This window comes from Lissotriton vulgaris, chromosome 2_2 (assembly GCF_964263255.1).
Source record: "Lissotriton vulgaris chromosome 2_2, aLisVul1.2, whole genome shotgun sequence".
Classification (NCBI taxonomy): Eukaryota; Metazoa; Chordata; class Amphibia; order Caudata; family Salamandridae; genus Lissotriton; species Lissotriton vulgaris.
The window spans coordinates 85,077,131-85,096,812 of NC_141688.1; the positions used below are offsets into that span (position 1 = coordinate 85,077,131).

General features: G+C 46.1%; 1 protein-coding gene across 1 annotated transcript in view; it reads left to right on the forward strand.

Moving 5' to 3' along the window:
* SCAMP2 (secretory carrier membrane protein 2) overlaps positions 1-19,682 on the forward strand; it is a 313,781-nt gene that overhangs the window by 255,268 nt on the left and 38,831 nt on the right. The window lies entirely within an intron of this gene.

Consider the following 19,682-nt stretch of genomic DNA (forward strand, 5'->3'; position numbering starts at 1 on the left):
TCTGTGTAAGTGAATCATGTCCACTTGTTCAGTCCAGTTATCACCTGTCCAGTAGGTGATCATTAGACTTCCCAAAAGAGATGCACATTCTCTTCCAGGGGATCCTCATCAATAGTCATAAGCATTAGAATATTCCTGCGGGACCCCAGAAACAATATATTATATGTGCTATATATATAATATATCGCTCCAAGTCATTTAACGTTGTTAAATGCGTTTTAACCGCATCGATGCTGCGGCGATTTTTGCGCTGTGCGGCTGTTTTCCCTTTTCCGCGTTACATGACGAGCTCAGCTCGTCATCAGCACACGCCACCCGTGGCTGATGACGAGCTGAGCTCGTCATCAGCAGCGAAGGGGTTAATATGTTTATGCATGTTTGATAATATGAAATGTTTCAGTTTTAATCATGAACTGGGTACATATGGTCTTTGCCGATTTTGCGCATTCTAAGATGGCGCTCAAAATAATACCAATGAGTAGTCCTACCTCACTTTCTGTATGAGAACGCACGCTGCACTTTAACATGAGCTTCGGTGCAACACTTGTGTTGGCACATTGATAAAGGGCTTGACCCGAAACGCGTCTGTGAGAAGCGCTTGAATAAAAAATTTTGGACAACTGACAAACACCCCGCGAGTGCTGCCTTTTTCTTTCCCGGCTGGGGAGGAGACTTGGAGCGGTATCTATACACGGTGCACCACCGTGTCAGCGGCACCCACCGCCAGTGCCCCGTCGCTGTTGGTGCAAACTCGAGCTGGAATATATGTATATATATATATATATATATATATATATATATATATATATATATATATATATATATATATATATATATATATATATATATATATATTAATACTAGCAGCCCGCCCCAGCGTTGCCTGGGGCAGAAAGGGGCTGGGGGCAGTACACCAGCTCCCGCCCAACCCCCTCCCGGACTGACTCCCTCCCGCCCAGACTCACTCGCGCCCCCCTCCCGCCCAGACTCACTCGCGCCCCCCTCCCGCCCAGACTCACTCGCGCCCCCCACCCGCCCAGACTCACTCGTGCCCCCCTCCCGACTCACTCGCGCCCCCCCTCCCGCTCGACATTTTCATTTACTGCTGCCTCCTTCTTTCCTCCCCCTGCATCACAGTCTCACTTTCCCTTTCCTTACCTGTGCCGCCGCTCCTCACTGCACAGCCGCTAGTCACTGCACCACCCTCCTCCGTCGTCGTCATCACGCACGTCGCGTCGCGGCCAGCGCTAGGTCACGGCCGGCGCTACTTTCAGGGAACTACTTTGTTTACAAACGTAATTTTTTACATTTACTTTTTTAAAAAAAATTATATAGCCTATGTCCATCTACACACCCTGACATTTTCATAGATGTATCGGGTGTGTAGATTGGCGCTGTGGTTCCAGAGTTTACCTGGCCAAAAGGTGCAAGTTCTCTCTTTATAATAGTAGTATAGATATATATATATATATATATATATATATATATATATATATATATATATATATATATATATATATATATATATATATTTTCCCAACACAAAGTCCCTCGATCCTCGGGACTAATTTCATAAAAGAGCACTCAGAGCCGCTCCAGCGTGGTTTGCCATAATTTATTCCAGCTTTTGCAGTTTAGCAAGGTTACAAACGCGTTTCGGCGTTGCCGCCTTCGTCAGTGTAAACCAGCGTATTTTTTTTGTGGTGATTTAAATAAAATTAATTGTGACTTCCTGTCACGTGCTTTAAAAATAAACATAAAACGGCACAATTCATGTAATTCAAGCATTAATCATGGCGGCCATCTTATAGTGGTAAATGATGTGAGCATTCAATTACAGAATGTAATTTCAAAGCATTTCATTATGGTTATCGAACATTCATATGCTCCATTTTTTATAAGTATGAAAATCAATTTACGTACAGTTTCTTTGATATGCATTATTATCAATCATATTAATTGAGATGACGACGGTGGAGGTGTGCCGTCCCTCGACGCCGATTGGCGCCGGGTTGACGATGGTGGAGGGGTCCTGGTCCTCGACTCCGAGCGTCGTCGAGATGACGACGACGGAGGGATCTTGGTCCTCGACGCCGAACGCCGCCTGGTTGACGACGGCGGAGGGGTCCTGATCCTCGACGCCGATCGCCGCCCCGGTTGACGACGGCGGAGGAGGTTTCTTTCTCTGTCCTTGAGAGTTCTCTTGACAGGCGTTCGCAGTGAGGACAGCCCTTAGGATCATGATGATCAGGCAAGCAAAGTATACAGACATCACGACTGTCTGATTTTTTCTTCTTGTTGCCACAAGAAGGACAGTTGTCAAAAAGAGTAGGCATTTTAAAATAAAATGCCACACAAAAACTGTCTCAAAAGACAGAACCTTACTTGACAAGGTGTTAAAAGTCAAAGTAAGCACAAAAGGATAGAAAATTGAAGTACATTTCTGTAAGAAAAGCCAGAAAAGAGTAGAGCTGTGTTACCAGGGTCCTTCATGAAGGAGCCGGAAAGAACAACTGACCCAACTGTCACCCCTGGGGCATGATGGGAAGCTGGGGGTCATGAGTGCCTTAAAGGCACGGTGTCAGTTTTTTGTTGCATGCAGCTACAGGTTAGCTTTTCAGTCTTTTTAGACTGTGTGTTTGCAATGCAGCCTGGGAGCTTTCTATGCTTTCAGTGAGTTATAAGAATTTCTACTGCTTTCTAAGCATTAAAACAGTTTCTAAACAATCTTTGGTGTTGTTTCTCATGTTTCTAATGCAGATGTTCATGTATTGTGGAAATTCTTACAGCATAATTCAGCTCTACTGTTTATTTGGCTGCAATTGTATGTATATGTATATGTATATATATATATATATATATATATATATATATATAATATCATCACGAAAAGTTTGCCCTTTTAGAAAAGCCACACGCAGGTAGGTAAACTCACGTTTATTGAAAGAAGCTGCAAAGCGCTGGAAGGGAGTCTTAGCCAGAAGTGAATGTGAATGTGAATGGGTTTTTCTAAAGCGCGCTTACACTCCAGGGAGCATCTTGGCGCTAGACATCGCTGTCTCAACAGAGAAGAAAAATAGGGCAGCTGCTGGGGAGGATCCTAATGATAGAGCATGGTCTATAGGTGAAGAAAAGGAATTAGATTAAAGCTAAGCAGGATGAGTCTTCGGTATTGAAAATCCAAGTTTTGAGCATTTTCCGGAACAGTTTTTCTGACTGTATCAGGCGCATCTGTGGTGGGAGCTTGTTCCAGGCCCTGGCTCCCAGTACTCCGATGGATTTTCCGCCTTTTGTGGTTAGTCTAAATCTGGGAACTGCAAGTAGGTTGAGGTTGGATGATCTGAGTGATCGAGGGGGAGTGTATCTTACAAACCTTTGGGACAGGTATGTAGGTCCTGACTGGTGGTAGGCTCTGAAAGTGATGAGCAGGATTTTAAAAAGCACTCTTTTGTGGATGGGTAACCAGTGCAGGGTTTTGAGTGCTTTTGAGGCAGATGATTTCCTGGGTAGCCGTAGCACCAGGCGAGCGGCGGCATTTTGAGCCATCTGCAATTTGTGCAGAACAGCTCTGTTTGTGCCTGCATAGATGCTGTTGCAGTAGTCTAAGCGGGATGTAATGAGGGCTACTGCCACAGTCTTTCTGGCTGTTAGGGGAAGAAGGTCAAAGAATCTTCTGAGACTTTTAATGATGTTGAAACAGGACCCTGCCACAGTACCTGCTTGTTGCTTAAAGGATAGTGCTTCATCGAACCTTATCCCTAGGTTACGGGCCGACGTGATGGTATTGGGGGGAATTTCGGCGTCTTGAGGCCACCAATTTGAGGGGGAAAAGAAGTTGTTTTAACCGAAAGGGAGGATTTCAGTTTTTCCTGAATTGCATTTGAGGTGGTTTGATCGCATCCAGTCAAATGTAGCCGTCAGACAGTTTTGTAAGTTTTCCTCTGCTTTGGAGGAGTTATTATCCAATACTAGGATAAGCTGGGTGTCGTCAGCGTAAGATATCGTGCTGATGTTGAAGGATGTGATAAGTTCTATCAGGGGGGTCATATAGAGGTTGAACAACACAGGGCTCAGGCTTGAGCCCTGCGGAACCCCTGTTTGTATCGCTTTTTCATCCGAGCAGTAGTTTCCTAGCACAGTAACTTGTCTCCTTTGGCTTAGAAAGTTTTTCAGCCATTCGAGGGCGGTACCTGATAATCCTGACTCTGTCAGGCGGCCAATTAACACGGTGTGTGAGACCGTGTCAAAGGCCGCCGACAGGTCAAGCAGGATCAGGACGGCCTTTTTCCCGTGGTCCAAAGCCATCTTGAGGGTCTCTACAGTGTGTAGGAGGGCTGACTCTGTGGAGTGTTTTGCCCTAAAACCAGCTTGGTTGGGGTGGAAAAGGTGGTTTTCCTCTAGATGCTTTGTCAACTGTTTATTGACTGCAGCTTCAGTCAATTTAAACAGTAGGGGGAGTAGTGAAATGGGGCGAAGGTTGGAAAGCGTGGTGGGGTCAGGTAAGGGTTTCTTCTGCAGAGGTTTAACTGCCGCGAGCTTCCATTCAATCGGAATGGCTGCAGTGGATAGGGAGGAGTTTATAATAGAGTTTATGGTTGGATTTACCGTGTCTACCAGAGAGTGAAGCAGCATAGGGGGGCATGGGTCGAATGGGGAACCGGACTTACTGGAGAGGATGGCTTGTCGAGATTAATCGAGACTGATGGGAGTAAAATTTTGCAACTGAGGTTTATTGTTGGTTGGTAATGTTTCATAGTAGGGAGGGGGTTCAGGAGGGTCAGGGAAGTCTGAGGTGAGTTTAAGTATTTTTTGTTCGAAATAGTCAGCTATGTCATTACAGAGGGCTTGAGAGGGTGGTATTTCTTGCCTGAGAATTCTGGGGTTCATGAACTCGTCGACGATCTTAAAAATTTGTTTCTGGTTGTTGTTGGACCGGTTAATTCTTTGAAGAAAATGGTCTTTTTTGGCGTTTTTTATCATAGAGTGATATGCTTTCCTCGCGGTTTTATAGGCAAGAGCTTCATTTGGATCATAGTTACGACGCCATTTTTTTCGAGGGATCTGATCTCTGTACGTTTTGCTTTAATTTCGGGGGAAAACCAGGGTGCTGATTTTCTGTTCTGCTTTTTCCTGACTTTCTCTGAGTTGGCCGTACCACAGCACTTCGAGATCCAATTGCAAAATATTTTGTAGTCGGATTCTGTATCTCCCGACAATGAAGGTGTAGATTTTTCTGCGGTGAGCCGAAGATTGGGTGAGTTTGTAAGCTTTTTCCAGTCTTTTTGCATAGGGACTTCGATTTTTTGGTTGGCGGTGTTAGACCTTTTCTTGTTGGTGGTTAGACTAAAAGGGATTAGACAATGGTCGGTCCATGTTTGGGTCAGTGGGTCTTCGACGGTTATTGTTTGGGTATTGGTGCAGATGCAGTCCAATATGTGGCCTGCTTTATGCGTGGGCAGTTTGGTCAGTATTTTCATTCCTAAAATGTTTGTCAGGTCGTTAAGCCACATGGTGTTGGGGTCGTCGGGTTTGTCTAGATGGAAATTTAGATCACCCAAAACGGTGAAGTTTGCATATTTTAAAGTGAGCATGCTGAGAGTCTCTTCAAAGCTTTCAGAAAAGCCGTTTTGGGGTCCTGGGGGGCGGTATATGAGAGGTCGCGCAAAGGTGTTTTCCCAATTTAATTTAATACAGAAAGCCATGCTTTCTGCCCCTTTTACGTCCGGGAGTTCAGTGATATTACATTTCAGCGAGTCTCGATGGATGATGGCCAATCCACCACCTCTAAGTTCTTGTCTGTCGATCCTCTGAATGAGGTATCCTTGGGGGACCGTTTGGGCAATGGTCGGGTTACACCAAGGTTTGAGCCATGTTTCAGTTATGAAGAACATGTCAATGTCATTTTCCGTGATGAGATCATAAATGTGCTCACTATTCTTGCACATGGACCTTGCATTGATCAAGGCTCCACGAAGCAAAGTTGCGTTACTCCCGTTTGGTAGCTGTTTTACAGGGGTGAGGAGAGTTCTGCAATGATGACAGCATGCGGGTCCTAACCATGTCTCGGCATTTATGATGTTGAGACAGTTTTTTTTGTTGTGATTTAGAGCGAGCAGATCAGCTCGGGTATAGGTAGATGGTTGATCAGTACGTACCTTAGGTTGGGCGGCGTGTCCGGCCCTGGGCCCGGCCGGGGCATGGACGGGCACAGACGGGCTTGCCTTAGGCGCGCCTTCGGCGCGCAAACGGCGCTCCCGCTGCGCTCGTCCGCTGCGCTTCCTACCCAGGCACATGCTTTATGCAAGGGGATCAGGGCGTTTAGGGGGCGTGGCCAGCCGAGGGGGCGTGTCTCGGGACGCGCCTCGCCCTCGGGAATGGCGAAGAAGTTATGAGGAGATCGTTGCAGCGCTACCGCTGTTCAGGGTGCCAAGGGTGTGAAGACAATTTCCCAGTGAGTTAAAACACAGAGTATCACAGATTATAATATTTTTAAAAAATGGGTCTTGGCGCTCCCGGCTTCCGCCTCAGGAGACCGATGTCACTGTGTAGTAAAGCGACGGCGCTTTATTTATATGCCAAAAGGGGGCGTGGCCAGCCGAGGGGGCGTGTCTCGGGACGCGCCTCGCCCTCGGGAATGGCGAAGAAGTTATGAGGAGATCGTTGCAGCGCTACCGCTGTTCAGGGTGCCAAGGGTGTGAAGACAATTTCCCAGTGAGTTAAAACACAGAGTATCACAGATTATAATATTTTTAAAAAATGGGTCTTGGCGCTCCCGGCTTCCGCCTCAGGAGACCGATGTCACTGTGTAGTAAAGCGACGGCGCTTTATTTATATGCCAAAAGGGGGCGTGGCCAGCCGAGGGGGCGTGTCTCGGGACGCGCCTCGCCCTCGGGAATGGCGAAGAAGTTATGAGGAGATCGTTGCAGCGCTACCGCTGTTCAGGGTGCCAAGGGTGTGAAGACAATTTCCCAGTGAGTTAAAACACAGAGTATCACAGATTATAATATTTTAAAAAAATGGGTCTTGGCGCTCCCGGCTTCCGCCTCAGGAGACCGATGTCACTGTGTAGTAAAGCGACGGCGCTTTATTTATATGCCAAAAGGGGGCGTGCCCAGCCGAGGGGGCGTGTCTCGGGACGCGCCTCGCCCTCGGGAATGGCGAAGAAGTTATGAGGAGATCGTTGCAGCGCTACCGCTGTTCAGGGTGCCAAGGGTGTGAAGACAATTTCCCAGTGAGTTAAAACACAGAGTATCACAGATTATAATATTTTAAAAAAATGGGTCTTGGCGCTCCCGGCTTCCGCCTCAGGAGACCGATGTCAGAAGTTACAAGCTGCCTGACGCGTTTCATGCGTTGACCGCATTTCATCAGAGGCACAATAGTTCACAACAAGCAGCTTTCAGCATTTATTTGAACAGCAACCACGTGCCCCAGTGGGCGTTGGCTCGGGCCGAGCCTCCTGGTCCTAGTAGTTCATAAGTATTTCTCCAGTGAGTGGCTTGCTCGTCGTGAAAACAAATTGAAAAAATTGTTTTAAAACCAAGTGGATCTGGAAAGCATCCCCAGTGCAGCGCCTGCACAATACGACTCCCCAACACGACCTTCCTGCCCTCGATGTGCTGCATCATGTGATAAGTGCACAGGTCCAAACAGTTATGGCTGGGCTTTTCTCCGACCGGGACCGGCCGTAATACTGAAAGCTGCTTGTTGTGAACTATTGTGTGCCTCTGAAGAAATGCGGTCAACGCATGAAACGCGTCAGGCAGCTTGTAACTTCTGGCTAAGACTCCCTTCCAGCGCTTTGCAGCTTCTTTCAATAAACGTGAGTTTACCTACCTGCGTGTGGCTTTTCTAAAAGGGCAAACTTTTCGTGATGAAGTATTACGGCCGGTCCCGGTCGGAGAAAAGCCCAGCCATAACTGTTTGGACCTGTGCACTTATCACATGATGCAGCACATCGAGGGCAGGAAGGTCGTGTTGGGGAGTCGTATTGTGCAGGCGCTGCACTGGGGATGCTTTCCAGATCCACTTGGTTTTAAAACAATGTTTTCAATTTGTTTTCACGACGAGCAAGCCACTCACTGGAGAAATACTTATGAACTACTAGGACCAGGAGGCTCGGCCCGAGCCAACGCCCACTGGGGCACGTGGTTGCTGTTCAAATAAATGCTGAAAGCTGCTTGTTGTGAACTATTGTGCCTCTGATGAAATGCGGTCAACGCATGAAACGCGTCAGGCAGCTTGTAACTTCTGGCTAAGACTCCCTTCCAGCGCTTTGCAGCTTCTTTCAATAAACGTGAGTTTACCTACCTGCGTGTGGCTTTTCTAAAAGGGCAAACTTTTCGTGATGAGATATATATATATATATATATATATATATATATATATATATATATATACATACATACATTATATATATATATATATGTCGGGTACATATAATATATTGTTTCCGGGGTCCCGCGCACGGGCGGGAATATTCTAATGCTTATGACTTTGATGAGGATACCCCTGGAAGAGAACTAGGATTACAGGTAAGTAACTAATCCTTCCTGCTATATAGTTACCTGTCCCATCGGTAACTTAATCAAGAATTCACCTCCTTCCATTATTCTCCATAAATAGTTGTAAGTCAAGGTTTTTGATTCTTAAGACTTCATTCTGAGTGCCTTACTAAATTCAATGTCTGGTTCAAAGGGTCTGATTTTCCAGTGTTAATTTACAGTTATGTGGCCTGATATTTCCTCTGGCACTTATGTAGAAGCTGTTGATGTTTTTTGCAATTTGAGTAGCTTAACCATCAATGCCCTTGTATGTGCTCCCTGCCTCACATTCCTTCGATGGGTATGACGAATCCTCCGCCCCATAAAAATATTTTTTCTTGAATGGCTAGATATTGTACAGTGCAAAAGAGAGCTGGTTTTTTATATGCTGCCCTAGAATATCTAAAATAAACTCTTATCTCAAGATCCACTCCAGCTGCTTCCTTTAGTCAGCTACTGCCCTCTTTCAAGGAATGGAGCATACTGTTTCATTTAGTAAGCACTGTGGTTATTTCTTGGTATCTGTTATCAGTGGAAAGATACAACCATTTCTTCAACTTAATAGCTGAACATAAGGCAGTGGTAGCTCACGTGTGTAGGCAGAGGATGTCTATTATGCTATATCACTATGGCCACTGCACTATGCCAGCAAAGCCTACACATAGTTGTGCATACTTTTGATTTACAGGAGTTTTTCATTGAACATCCATAGTTTTACTTTGAACAATGGCAAAGTCTCGGATTCATTTGGTTGATCCTGTATACTTAACCACATGCGCGCTAGTGGAATTCTGCTCCTACGCTGAGATTTTCAAAAGCGCATGTTACGTGACGAGCTGGGCTCGTCATCCGCGTGCGAGGGGGTTAATGTGTGAGGATGTGATTTATTAGTTGGGGTGTTTAGGAGACCTCATCAAGTAATAATATCAATATTCTGTACTAGGTTCAGTTAGGGTTCAAACATTAGCTCAGTCTTGGGTAGCTGTAGCACAGAGCATTCAGGCTTAGCTCAAAGGAAAACGGGAGTAAAGCATAAAAAAATACACTATTATAAATTTAGTGTTATTCAAAACTAAAAAATCTGATCTAGGCAACCGGAGGTTCACTTAATGTGTGGCTGTAGATACAGATGCTGTGAATGCTCCTGCCATCTAGTGATGGGTCACAATATCATTTTTGTGATTTATTATTCATGTGGTTATGGTTTGTGCACAAAGGGTGTGGATACTTTCTCTACTATTCAGTAGACGTTTTTTTTCCTACATCTATGGCAAAATAGGGACTACCCTGTATTCACAGGCTCACAATATGTGCCAGTTGTTTTTCTTCAAAGAAGTCTTTCCAGTCACCAGGTAGAGTGACTCCTCCCTTTGTTGATAATGCGCATGGGCATCAACTCCATTGTTAGATTGTTTTCTTTCGACTGTCCGGTTCGGACGTGTTCTCCAGGTTGACACCGTTGCAGCGCTCTTCCCTCTGACTGTGTTGTCGTTGATCTCTTTCCTCTATTTCCCTTGCTTATTGTTCGAATATTTAAATCTGGTTGGCTCCGTATAGATCAATGCCCCACCTGGGCCTCGCCCATGGAGATCTACACAGTCTCAAGTCTCCATCTGACCCAATTTATATAAGTGGTCCTCTTGCCATACTTTCTGGTCAACACCACTGCCCGTGAACATGACAACTCCCAGGCCAGCAGAGATACCCCACCTCCAGATAAAGAGAGCAAATGTATTGATGCCGGGAAAGGGGTAGCAGGGCAATCAGCAGGGCAATCAGCCAACCACAAATTCTATGTGCCTCCTGGCAAAGTATGACCATGCCAACTGGGAGGAAATGTAGGACCTTCTCCAAGACTTCCCTGAGGAGCAAAGAAAACAAGACCAACAACGTGTATCAAAGGGCAAACTCATTTCAAATACATGCATTTGCTGCACCCTGGATGCAACTGACTCTGCTGCTAGAAGGGTAAATACCATAATTCTTCTACGAAGGAATGCATGGCTCTGCATCCCTGACTTTAAGCCAGAGGACCAGCAAAATCTTCTGAATAGGTCTTTGATGGTGACCATCTTTTTGGCCCCCAGGTAGACCAAAATTTAGATGAAATAAAAAAACATTGATAAGACACAGATGGCAAAAGCAATGCATTGCGAACACCAACTTTCGCCGTCCCTCCTACCATGATGGTTCAAAAGCCACCTCCTCTGAGACTTCCAACTCTTATCAATGCACCCACGGCCAGAAGTCCTCTCTCAAGGGATTATCTTAGAGGGTCCTACAGGGGCAACAACTCAATAGGCAGAAGCAAGAGAAGTTCCTCAAAGGAGTTACAACATAACACCAGTCGGGGGACGTATCAAAAGTGTCTCACCCAAATAGCAAACCGTCACCTCAGACTAGTGGGTGTTGGATATTGTCCAACATGGGTATTGTCTTGAGCTGACTTCCACGCCTCCCACCATTCCATCTTGCAAACGCAGACTATCTGCTGCACATCAGACACTACTCAAACACGAGGCCCAAGCCCTCTTCCTCAAAGAGGCTATAGAAACCGTCACCAACCATCAGCAGGGTAAGGAGAGTACTTACTCTACTTCCTTGTACCCAAAAAACACAAGTCCCTCAGGCCCTTAAATAAATACATTCTTTCAGAACACTGCCACATAGTAGCCTTTCAGGATTCTCCAGCAAGGTGACTTTATGGCTGCCTTAGATCTAAAGGATGCCTATTTCACATTCCAGTACACCAAGCAGGTTGCCGATATCTCAGATTTGTGGTAGGCAGAAGGCAGTACAAGTTCCAAGTCCTCCTGTTTGGGGTCACAACTGCACCTCGGATATTCACCAAGTTCCTTGTGGTGGTGGCCACTCATCTATGCAGACAGGCCGTCTATGTTTCCCCTTATTTGGACGATTGGCTCTTCAAAGCTGCCACCCGTCGGCAGTGTCTTAACCACATGCAAATCACCTTAAGTCTGCTTCATTGCTAAGGGTTCACCATCGCAAGTCTTGCCTTACGTAGGCGCTATTCTCCACACACAAATAGGCTTAGCCGGTACCAATGACACAGTCCTTTCAAGTACTAATTTCCTTGTTCAAACCATATCAGCAGCTCACCATCAGAACAGTCATGCGCCTTTTAGGCAGGATGGCCTCTTGCCTAGCCATAACACTTCATGCAAAGCTTCACGTGCATCTGTTGCAGAAATGTTTAGCACAACAGCAGTCTAAAACAGAGTGTAACTGGGACTATCTAGTATTGATAGGCAGCTGCACTCATCACTCTCTGTAGTAGTGGAACACCAACAGCTTCTTGTGGAGTTGGTCTTTCCTGAGCCCTGTACCACAGACCATTGGAATAAGGTACGCATCACTCACAGGGTGGGGTGCACACTTACAGGATCTGACCGTGCAGGGCCAGTGTGAAAATTCCTGGGTTTCCACATCAACTTCTTAGAACTTCTAGCTGTTCACCTAGCAATGAAACCCTTCCTGCCTCATCTAACAGACAAGGTTGTCCTTGTGCAGATAGACAATAGGACACCCATTTACTACCTTTAGAAAAGAGGGGAGGGCCACGTTCTAGACAACGGTCTCAACTATCTCAAGACATTTGGGATGCGGCAACAAGTCCACAAGTAGGAACGCCACTCGCGAGTTGTCCTCTGTTACTTTCGCAATGGGGGTTCTCCCAAATAGATCTGTTTGCAACGGTGGACATCTCCAAATGCCCAAACTTTGCCTCCAGGTTTCCACAACCCAGCAGCAATGCACTGCGTATGAATTGGTTGAGGATATTTGCCTTCGCTTTTCTTCTTCTCCCTCTTCTTCCATTTGTGTTTCAGAGGTTTCTCATGCTCATCCTGGTAACTCCCATATGGGCTCACCAGCCCTGATTCACACTCGACCTTTCTCTAGTTCCGCTCAATAGGCTCTGCAACAGGTCTGATCATTTCCTGATACAGTTCTCCTGGACCATTGCGTTTTCTTCCATACCTCAGGAACCTCCTCAAGGCAGACCATCACCAAGAATTGATTCGGCTGCATTTTGCGAGGTACTGTCGGACACACGCCCCACTCACTCAACAAATCTGTCTAGTGCATTGGAGAGTTTCACTACTTGGATCTCTTCGGCGATTGAGTTTCTTACCCTGCTCCATTGGAACAGACGAGCAAGAATTGCTCCCTCAAGACCCTGGTACTTTAGCAAGCGTAGGGAATTGAAACAGTCCTTTAAAACACTGGAACGCAGTTGGAGACTGGCCTACTGCCCTCTGGCTAAAATAGCGCTAAAGAAGGCCCTGCGGGTATACTATGCTGCTATCAGAGAGGCTAAAAGTTGTTTTTATATGGAACGCATTGCCAAGTCTAGAAATAACTCGAAGGAAATTTTCACTACTGTCCAGAGTTATTTAATGCCCAGTGCTGAACGCATTTCGTTCCCTGCCTCCACCGAATGGTGTTAGAAGCTATCAAGTATTTTTATTGAGAAGATTCGGGCCCTACAGGACAGTTTTGGTACTAATTCGCACGGGCAAGATAAGTCTGTCAGTTCGATCATTGCTGCCTCCGCCCAGTCGGTTTCCTTCCTGACTGGGTTTTCCCCTATCGCTCCGCCTGACACACTTTCCATTCTTAAATCTCTTAAACAGGCTCCGCCGACTGACCCGTGCCACGCCAGACTTCTCGCGGAGGTAGCGGAGTTGGTTAACCCTGAGGTGAATACAATCATAAATGTATCCCTCCATACTGCCACAGTCCATTTGAATAGGAAGCAGGCTAAACTGCTACCGCTTTTGGAAAAAACCCTCCCTGGACCCTAACTCTCCTTCTAGCTATAGACCCATATCCCTCTTTCCTGCCCTGGCAAAGGTTTGTGAAAAATCAGTTTTTAAACAGCTATCCGCCTTTATAGAGGCATCTGGTGCCCTTTATCCTGCTCAATCTGTATTTAGGGCATCCTATAACACGGAGACAGCCTTACTCAAAATATCTGATACAACAAGGTAATGCTTGGATGCAAGCGGCAGAGCGGCTCTAATTTTATTGGACCTCTCTGCCGCCTTTGACACAGTGCCTTATCAACACTTGCTTGCTCGCCTGAAGTATTGGTATCTCGAGCCAGGCCTGGTATTGGCTCAATTCCTTTTTAGAAGATGGGACCCAACAGGTATGTCAGCCCCCTATCTCCTCGACCCCCAGACAGGTGACTACATGAGTACCTCAGGGGTCCATTTTGAGTCCCCTATTCTTTAACATCTATGTCACTCCCCTGATCTACTTAGCAGAGGAGCTGGGAGCGAAGATCATCGCTTATGCCGATGATACCCAGCTCCTCTTTACCTGAAAGAAAAATGATCTGGGCCCGACAAAGTGAAAGACTGTCTTTCTACTGTTTTTAAATGGCTAGCACTGGCGCAGTTGAAGTGCAATGAAGAAAAGTCTGAGGTTCTCCTGTACGGATCCTTCCACTCGCATTTTAGGGAATCTATTTGGCCGACTGAATATCCTCCGCCCAACTCTGTTGGCAATCCTGTTAAGAACCTGGGGGTTTGGTTCAGTGAAGACCTTAGGTTTTCTATGCAGATTCAAAAACTGGCAGGAGTGTGCTTTGGTACGCTAAAATCCCTCAAAGTTCTTTCCCTTGCTGACCCGGCCAGCTAAGGAAATGGTGACACGTGCTACTATCCTGTCACGTATTGAATACGCCAATGCCTTATACATTGGCTGCCCGGTTACCATTTAAGAAGATTGCAAACCATACAGAACGCAGCAGCTAGGGTTCTGCTCGGAATCCCAGGTCGATAAAGTATGAAGCAACATATTCACTGGCTCCCTGTAGCCCGCCGTGTTCAGTTTAAAGCTCTCATTTTGGCACATGGAGCTTTACACGGTGAGGGCCCACTCTACCTTAGGAGACGCTTCTCCTTTTATGTTCAACAAAGGCATTTACGCTTTGCTGCCCACCGCTTAGCAGTCATCCCTCGTTTTTGTCTCACTTGGATGGGTGGCAGCTCCCTATCTTTTAAGTCGGCTGAAGCCTGGAATTCCCTTCTAATGGAACTGCATAACATCCAAGAAACTAGAGTGTTCAAGAAACATCTTAAAACCCAGCTTTTTAATTAATTCCTGGTATGTCTCTGCCTCCTTGGGCTTCTCCTACTAGCATTTCGCGCCGGAACACTCTAGAGTATCCGTGCGCGCTATAAATGTAGTATAATATAACAGAACAGGCCAGATCTTCTCACAGCCGTGGAGAAATCAGGCAATGGTATCCCAGGTCACTCAACCTAGCGATCTGGCTAGTGAGGTCAAAGAATTTAGTTACTTTAATCTTCCTCCTACGTGCATGATCAGTCTCAAAAAGCCTGCTGCACTACTTGTGCATGCAATGCGACCAAATGGAGTAGGTTTGTCTGCTATCGCCATTCCAAACAAATTGACCTTTCCAAGCTACAGTAGAAGACATCGTCTGGTATTTGCTTCACTTACAAATTTCTGACCTAGCCTTAACCTCCATACGGTTGTATCTAGCTGCAGTAGCTGCCTGTCTTCGAAATAGGCACACATCTCTCTTATAATACCAGTAATCAAAGCCTTCATGGAAGTTCTCAAAAGAGTGATTCCACCGCAGGTATCCCACCTGCAACCTCGTGAAAACTTAACATTGTACTCATGCGACTCATGGACCCTCAATTGAAGCCCCTTCACACATGCCCCCTTCAATTTCTTTCTTGGAAGGTGGAATTTTTAGGCATGTCAGTGAGCTACAGGCAATAGCCCTGGAAGAACTCTTCTTCCAAATTTATAGGGACAGGGTTCTCTGCACCAACCCCAAATTCCTACCGAAGGTAGTGTCCTACTCCAGCTCAATCAATCTATCTATCTACTTGTCTTTTTCCCCATAACCTGACTCTGTTGCGGAGTGGGCTCTCCATACTTAAGATCTATAGAGAGGCCTCATATAGTACATTGATAGGACAAAAACATTTAGAAAAACTCAACAACTTATTGTTGCTTTCTTCCTTCCCCAAGAAAAGGCTATATCCAAATCTGGTATTGCCTGATGGATAGTTGAATGCATACAGACATGTTATGCTAAAGCTAAAAGGTCTTTACCTACTTCTCCTAGAGCACACGGAAACTGAGAGAGGGAAGGGGAAGGGAGGGGGGGGGGCAGAAAGAGGGGCTTCTATGGCCTCCATGGGGAACATCTCAATAGCTGACATATGTAAAGCAGCTACCCGTTCTACACCATGCACTTTCACTAAACACTACTGTGTGGATGTTTTAGCAGTCCCACAAGCTAATGTTGGCCAGGCAGTTCTACATACACGTTCCCAAATAAACTGCAACACCAACAGTTGCGGAGGACTGCTTTACAGTCTACGCACAGCATGTGTATATCTTCAGCCACACATGTTTGGAATGGAAATTGTTACTTACCATATATTATTATTAAACGAGCTTATAAAGCGTGTGAGCAGCTACATAATGGGGTTTTTCGGCGCTAAAGACTGATACGGTGCAGCCTCATGGACTACTCAAACAACCAGGTTTTCACCAAAATCCGAAAGAAGGCAAAAGTACAGCCTCTCAAAGTTAGTGGAAGACTCTTCGAAAGCTTAGGGCCCATATAGGCAAAGTACCTTCCTCCTGGCATGGATGAGGGGGCAAATGCTAATTCACACAGATATGGAATTACAGATAAAAGATTCAATATAAATATGCAAAATGTAAACTACATTGTTATTTTTGTTGTAGGCATGATATGACTATGTTACTGACGCTACAAGGTCGCGAGCTCCTCCGATATTGTTGGCGAGCTACCAGTAACTCGCAATCGACCGATTAGAGACACCTGGTATTAGTGATCTAAGTGACAACAGATTCAGAATGTAGAGGCGAAGGTTGTGGCTAACCAAGTGGATCGTCCATAGCGGAGAGTGATGTCATAAGTCACTGCTGCGGCCGACCATGCCTCTCCAGTTTTAGTGAGAGTTGAATACCCTCTACCTTTTTGACATAAAAAAGAGCCACTTCTTCATACTGAGTTTGAGAAAGTAAAGGGGGGGGCTATCTTGTAGGGGTTATAAAGTTATTGGACTACCCTAAACGATGTTTTGGGGCAATTCTGTGCAGAAGTAATTTGTCCAGGTAAAAGGTAGTGCAGGCAGTTCTACGAAGTGCATTATAGCAATTATTATTATTATTTTTTTTAATTACCAGGGTTTGGCTTCTTAATCACATTTTAGACCTCCAAGCTCTCTCGAAGTCCTTAAAAGTAGTTTTTTCCGCATGAAGTACCTCAGTGAACAAACGAGCTGGAGGATGAATCCAGACAGAACAGACCAGTTTAGAGGGCAAAACCACATCCAGAGAATTCTGCAGCCAAACCAATTATATGCTGACCACTCTCAGCCACCTGGGCTAAGTTAGACATGATACACCTCAGTTGGGAATTAAAGGCTGAGGTATCTACTCTCGGCCAGGCTCTGGAGCTGTCCAGAAATCTGCCTTTTTCTCTACAGGGAGCCAATCTAGTAAAAACCAGTAAATATTACGTTGTGGTGATCTAACCTCAATAGGGGCACTGTAGTAGTGGCAAGTGTCCGGTTCAGGGCATTAAGATCTTCTATAAAAATTTGCCCAGCACTGCATCAACTACGTTCTAAGTGGATATCCAAATCTCCTACTCGAGTAAAATTATTAAACTTTTTAAAATGTGGGGAGTTAGAATATCAGAATAGACCTGTGGGGGAACCATAACGCGACTTACCTGTTTGCCGCCACCGCCACGAGAGTCAGTGGGCAGCCAGCAGCAGCCAGCAGGCGCGAGGGAACGCTGCCATCTCCGCCGCCACCGCCAAGAGTCCCTGGACACCGGACTCCGCGCCGCCGCTCCGGGAGACCACAAATCCCGGCAGGCCTCGCGGCGGCGCGTTAGCAGTGACGCGGGTCGCGCTGCTGAGGGCGCCAGAGCCCTTGAAAGGGAGGAGAGCCCCCGCGTCGCGGGACGCGAGCGGGACGCCCGGGGCGAAGCCCGGGCAAAGGGCGGGCCCTCTTAGGCCCTCAGAGGCCCGAGGAGCCTGGCCTGTGCCAGACACTCTGCCTGGTTGCAAGTAGCCAAAGGACATCGAGACTGCAAAACTGTAAGTTGGCTAAATCTTGCTGTAACATACCATTGTGAGCCTCTGAGTTCCTGTTGTACTGAGATTGGTACTGGTAATTGGCCATAAGCATTTCCTGCCGTATAGTGGGTTATTTATTGGGCTCGCCATGAACCACCCAGAGACCAGAAGCATGGCAGCTGCTGGGGCAAAGAAACTAACTGGTACCTTAGATGATTTTATAGTGCGCACACATGCCCTCATTGATGAAGGGATCATACTGATGGATAGAAGGGTCTCCCAAGACTTAGCCATGGCAAAGCGTTCCTCTTTGGGCCATATTGCACAAGCTTGCACACCTAACAGTGTATCCGCTCCAAAAACACTCGTAATGGTACACAAGGACCGGGGTTGTGACTTACCAGCCTCGCAGGAAGGCCTGGAGGCAACCCCAAATCTCTCCTTATTGCTGGAAAATGGCCCGGCTGCAACCGAGAATGAAACTACAGCTAGTACCCTAATTGATAGGGGGAGGAAGGAGGGGGCAATCCCTAAACAAAAGAGTATTAAACAAAAGCCCATTAAAACTACCACTCGAAAGGGGAAAAAAGCCCAGACTGGCAAAATCCATGACCCAATTCAGTTGGATCCGATTCCATTGAATGTGAGCACCAACCCAGATGCTCACACCAATGTTAATGATATCGCGGGTGGGCCCCTGGCAAGTGTGGGCATAACACTAAGTCTGCCAGATGAAACTATCTTGGATAGTAGCTTGAAGGGGATCTTGGAACTAAGTGGGGTAGTTGATAATCAAGCTGGAGGGAGCGAGGACAGTAGCAGCCTAAGCATGGTTAATAATAACATCTTCGCAATGCTAAAAATTCTCTTAGAACCTATTGAGGTTAGGCTACGATGTCTGGAAACAATACTGACTAACATCCATAAAGATATTAGTGCCCCTAGCTTCAATTCGAACAATAAAGTTCCACAAAAAAAACCAACTACGAACAGACCACCCACAGCTGCTAAAAGCGATGTTACCACTAATCTACCTCCAAAACCTACCACTAATCCACCTCCAAAACCCACCACTAATCCACCTCCAAAACCTACACCAACACCTAAAAACCCAACCACAACTGACAAAGCAGCGCCACCCACACAAACTCCCAAGGATAAAGTAGAAAAGAGGGAGATACGTAGAAACATACATCTACCGCCAGAAGCCTCACCATACGTTGTGGTCCTTACTGGAGTCCCCCAACCTGATGAAAAATCAAATGAAAATAATGGGGGACTTGTAAATAAAACAATACATTGGTTAAATGAGAACTACCCTCTCCCCCCAGCCTTTAAAAGCAATATCCTTATGGTCGAAAGGGCTCCTTGGGTGGGGTATAATAATAAAAAAAGGACACACGGTGACTGCGTGGTGATAACATTTGAGAATCCCCGCACCGCAGAATTTATTACATCGAGGCCCCCAAGAAATTATGGTTTGTCTATTGTGGCTAGGCCATTATCCTACTTCTACCCTGAGGGTGAACAACCGGATAATAGGTGGAGTTGGACCAGGGACAAACGACACCATGGTGGTAATACTGGTCAGGCTTTTGATAATAACTACCACAACACACAGTGGAATGGGAGGCATGAAGATGGTTGGAACACTGTGAAACACAAAGGGAGGCCTCCTTACTTTTATCCACAAGGTTATGACCCAGGATGGACAGGCAACCTGCAATTTCCTCCGTTTTTCCCGTGTTACAACCGGTTTGATTGCTTGGAAGCAGTGGACTGACTCCCCAAGATCAAAGAAGACGACCGGCTGTCTAACAATCCTGTGGACTTGGGTTTTATAAGTTGTCTAGGGTCTGAGGAAACCCCAGAAATACAGGTGGGGGATGAGTCTATACAAGGGAGCCAGGTCAGAAGACTAGGGGATACTGCAGATATTTTTCCTGTAGAAAAAGTTTACTGTAAGGTGCTCTTTTGGAACGTGGCTGGGTTAAAACAAAAGATT